Genomic DNA, 5,634 nt, shown 5'->3' with positions numbered 1-5,634 from the left:
GAACTAACAGTAAATTAGCAGTTGAATGTGTGTTGTTATTAGGCCTACTGACGGTCGATACTGATAGTGGCTAATATTTAACATGATAGAAATAGGAAAGAGAAAGTCTGGGTATCCTATAATTAACACATTCCAGATTGCCCATCCCTGCAAGTTAAAAGGCTGTACAATCTGCATAATGGCACAGCATTTCATAAACTTTACCGTGGGAGAGTTGATATGTTGATATGCTTCAGTTTGCTGCCATATGACTGGTTTCACGTTTGTCTCCAGCGATTATAAGGTCAAATAGATCGTCATTTATATTTACAATCCCCTTATCCAAACGGATTACTTTAATTATCATTAATAATTATCATTATCATTATTATTATATTAATTTAATCTAATTTACATAGCTCTTATCAGTAGCTCTCATCAAGTTGTAAATTACAGTGCATGGAGAATGCTGTTATTTCTTTCGGAAAAAAAGAAAGTAGATGCTTTTTCCACTCGGAACTGGTAGGTTCACTCGACCTTATTCATGTTTACCTCGCACGTAAAGTTGGTGGAATTGTGAGGGAATTAAGTCAAGGTCAGAATATGTCGTATCTGTAGACACACCACCGCCACACCTTCATTGCTTTGATCTCCACCCAGAACGAATAGCAGGTGAATAGCATGCTGTTCTCATGCTTAAATTCTAGATTATATTCTAAATACGTTCCATTTACGCTGAACTCAGGCTGTAGAGACTACGTCCCAAATGGCACCCCGGTCAATACAGACCCTGGTTAAAAGTAGTGCACTAAACAGGGAATAGGGTGCCATTTGGGACGCTGTCCTTTACTGTGGGTTTATTACTGCTCTTATGGTTATGAATCATGATGCGTCACATACTATTATCTACACGCTGTTGATGTTTTCTCTTTCAGCTTCCAAATGAATTGACAGCTAGCTGATGTTCTCTATATCAATTACTGTTGGTATTTACACTGTTATCAGCAGTGGTGTAAAATACTTAAGTGAAAATACTTTAAAGTACTATTTAAGTAGTTTTTTTTGGGTTATCTGTACTTCACTATTTATATTTTTGACAACTTCACTACATTCCTAAAGAAAATATTGTACTTTTTACTCCATACATTTTCCCTGACACCCAAAAGTACTCGTTACATTTTGAATGGCTCGCAGGACAAGAGAATGGTCCAATTCACAAACTTATCAAGAGAACATCCCTGGTCATCTACTGCCTCTGATCTGGCAGACTCACTAAACACACATGCTTCATTTGTAAATGATGAAGGAGTGTTGGATTGTGCCCCTGCCTATCCATACATTTTAAAAACAAGAAAATCGTGCCAAACTGGTTTGCTTAATATAAGGAATTTTATTTATTTTTTGTTTTTTTATTTATTTCACCTTTATTTAACCAGGTAAGCCAGTTGAGAACAAGTTCTCATTTACAACTGCGACCTGGCCAAGATAAAGCAAAGCAGTGCGATAAAAACAACACAGAGTTACATATGGGGTAAAAAAACATAAAGTCAAAAATACAACAGAAAATATATATACAGTGTGTGCAAATGTAGCAAGTTATAATGATTTATACGTTTACATTAACTTTTGATACATAAGTGTATTTAAAACCAAATACTTTTAATCAAGTAGTATTTTACTGGCTGACCTTCCCTTTTACTTGAGTAACTTTCAAGTTAAGGTATCTATGCTTTAACTCAAGTATGACAATTGGATACTTTTTACATTTTTGTCATTTAGCAGACGCTCTTATCCAGAGCAACTTACAGTTAGTGCATAAATTTTTCATACTGGCCCCCCGTGGAAAATGAACCCACAACCCTGGCGTTGCAAGCGCGATGCTCTACCAGCTGAGCTACACGGGGCCGTTCAAAAGTTTGAGGTCACTTAGATATTTTCCACCACTGGTTATCACGAACACAATGCCTTTGTAGCTGTAAAACTAGGAAACGATTTAGTCATTTTGTGATCAATTTCAGTATTTCTGTTAAAGAGCACTTTTCATTCAAATCACACAACAATGTTGCTAACCCTCCACTCCAGAATCTAAATCCATTCTGATTGCTACATGCCATGCTAATCGTCAAGCCAACATGATGAAAATACAAATGAATGTGTACATCGAGTAGCCGTGAAACAGCACCAATCCCTTGCCGTCTTTTCAGAATGAGAAAATTAGGTCATAGCCAAGAAGTAATATTACAATTTCAGTCGAGGCGTAAAGTCTGGCTAAATCATATGAAAGATTGATCAGTAAAAGGTTTCTAAAATATTCTGTAGGTTTTCTCTGGGGGGTTTCTGTGGGTGGGGGGGGGGGGGGGGTTCTCTGGGTGGTTCTCTGGGGGGTTAATCTGGAGGTTTTCTCTGGGGGGTTTCTCTGGGGGGTTTCTCTGGGGGATTTCTCTGGGGGATTTCTCTGGGGTTTTTCTCTGGGTGGTTCTCTGGGGGTTTTCTCTGGGGGGGTTCTCTGGGTGGTTCTCTGGGGGGGTTCTCTGTGTGGTTCTCTGGGGGGGTTCTCTGAGGGGTTTCTCTGGGGGTTTCTCTGGGGGGGGGGGGGGAGTGTGGGGAGGAGAGACTTGTTGAGACCTCATTTAGTTGTGCCATGAAAATGAAGAGTCTGATTAGACCTCGTTTCTCATTCTCAGAGCGGTGGGACAATTCTTTCATTCATTTGTCTGGGTATTACTAATCTAATACATCTGATACAAACACAAACACAAACACACACACACACACACACACACACACACAAACACACACACACACACACACACACCACACATACACACGGACACACTACACACACACACACACACACACACACACACACAAGCACACACACACACACACCGGATAAATATTAGTGTGTGTCTGTGTCTGTGTGTATGTGTGTATTAGGAGTGTATCAGCAGTTAATTCCCCCTGCTCAAAATGTTCCAGGTGAAGTGAAAATAATATGTTTTTCGCATGGTGAGCGGACCACTCCGCTTCACCACAAGTCATGGCTGTGATTTGTATCAGTGACAGGAGGCATTATGGAAGGGTGTGCATTGATGTATGCATTATAGTATGATAATGTGTCCCACTTGCCTCCTTACATTTTCGCCATTTAGCAGATGTTCTTATCCAGAGTGACTTACAGGAGCAATTAGGTTTAAGTGCATTGCTCAAGGGGATTCGAACCAGCAACCTTTCGGTTGCTGGGCCAAGCCTCTTAACCGCTAGGCTACTACCCAGCCCTTCAATGAAGGCCCCTTACAGTCAAAGTTACAGAGGAGTAGGGAGCAGACTGGGGAGATATAAATAGTGAAAACAGGGGCTGTTGGAAATGTTCAGAGGAAAAGCACATTTGGAGTAACAAATTATATTTTGGTCCATGCAGATAAACTACCCCCAGTTTAGTCACACTCCTTTCTTACTCCAATGGGAAAATAACAAACATCATATAGACATGATATTTGGTACAGTACAGCTGAGGTAAGTCTTGGTCATAGCTTGAATACCAACATATAGCTATCTACAGTAGCCTACATTTGATTTCAACCGCTTCTTATGGCTGCCTGGAGCAGGAGGGCAGCTGTCTTGTTGTGTTGCTGAGCAACTCCCTCCGTCCCTCCGTCCCTCCTTCTCTCTCTCTCTCTCTCTCTCTCTCTCTCTCTCTCTCTCTCTCTCTCTCTCTCTCTCTCTCACACTCTCTCCCTCTCTCTCCCCCCTCTCTCTCTCTCTCTCTCTCTCTCTCTCTCTCTCTCTCTCTCTCTCTCTCTCTCTCTCTCTCTCTCTCTCTCTCTCTCTCTCTCTCCCCCCCTCTCTCTCTCTCCCGCCTTCCCTCCCTCTCTCTCTCTCCTAGCTAAATAACACTTCAAAGGGAACATTAAGATATTTCAGCTGTTAACCACGACAGTGACAAATTAAGCATCACACATGGAGACCTGCTTTTAGATTGGCACCTAGTGGATATCTGTGTACTTTCGCTCTTTCACCTCAGGGAATGTTCCACACAAATCAAATCATCATATAGAGAGGGTTTATCTTTCTCAGAACTTCTACTATAAAACCTTGACTTTCAACTCAACTCTCTCAGAAATTGTAAATATAGTGTAATAAAAAGAATGATGCTTTCAGAAACAACCTACTGGGTTAGGACATCGTGTCTTCTCGATGATGGAGATGTGAAATAATACATCAGAGTTTTATCTTAAGTTTACAGTATCTGCAGTATCCTCCTCAGTTTAAATGGTTTATAAAGTAAGGTTTGTAAAGCCTCAGTTAAATATCCCATAAATAGTGAGGTGATAGATTTCATTCTCTCCCTTGTCAGATAACCATGATGGATGGAACAGTGACATGAACAGAACTTTGAGTTCGATTAAACCTTACAATTCTACAGACCTCTTCATGGCAACTGTAAAGACAATGTACTAAAAAGTTGTTGCATAATACGCTGAACAAAAATATAAATGCAACATGCAAGAATTTTTGATTTTACTGAGTTACAGTTAATATAAGAAAATCAGTCAATTGAAATACATTCATTAGGCCCTAATCTATGGGTTTCACATGACTGTGAATACAGATATGCATCTGTTGGTCACAGATACCTTAAAAAAAAAAGGTAGGGGCGTGGATCAGAAAACCAGTCAGTATCTGGTGTGACCACCATTTGCCTCATGCAGTGGGAATCATCTCCTTCGCATAGAGTTCATCAGGCTGTTGATTGTGGCCTGTGGAATGTTGTCCCACTCCTCTTCAATGGCTGTGCGAACTTGTTGGATATTGGCGGGAACTGGAACACGCTGTTGTACACGGCGCTTCAGAGCATCCCAAACATGCTCAATGGGTGACATGTCTGGTGACATTTTCAGCTTCCAGGAATTGTGTACAGTTCCTTGTGACATGGGGCCGTGCATTATCACGCTGAAACATGAGGCGATGGCGGCGGATGAATGGCACGACAATGGGCCTCAGGATCTCGTCACGGTATCTCTGTGCATTCAAATTGTCATCGATAAAATGCAATGGTGTTCATTGTTCGTAGCTAAAGCCTACCCATATCATAACCCCACCGCCAACATGGGGCACTCTGTTCACAACGTGAAACCGCTCGCCCACACAACGCCATACACACTGTCTTCCCTGAGACGGTTTCTGACAGTTTGTGCAGACATTCTTCGGTTGTGCAAATCCACAGTTTCATCAGCTGTCCGGGTGACTCGTCTCAGACCATCCCACAGGTGAATAAGCTGGATGTGGAGGTCCTGGGCTGGCGTGGTTATGCGTGGTCTGTGGTTGTGAGGCCAGTTGGACGCACTGCCAAATTCTCTAAAACAACGTTGGATGCAAGTTATGGTAGAGAAATTAACGTTTAATTCTCTGGCAACAGCTCTTATTCCTGTAGTCAGCGTGCCAATTGCACGCTCCATCAAAACTTGAGACATCTGCAGATTTTAGAGTGGCCTTTTATTGTCCCCAGCACAAGGTGCACCTGTGTAATGATCGTGCTGTTTAATCAGCTAATTTGATATGCCACACCTGTCAGGTGGATGGATTAACTTGGCAAAGGACAAATGCTCACTAACAGGGATGTAAACAAATGTGTGCACAAACTTTGAGAGAAAT

The sequence above is a fragment of the Coregonus lavaretus genome (genome assembly GCF_964263955.1).
Source record: "Coregonus lavaretus genome assembly, contig: HAP1_SCAFFOLD_1676, whole genome shotgun sequence".
Classification (NCBI taxonomy): Eukaryota; Metazoa; Chordata; class Actinopteri; order Salmoniformes; family Salmonidae; genus Coregonus; species Coregonus lavaretus.
Note: the sequence above shows the minus strand (reverse complement) of the source record.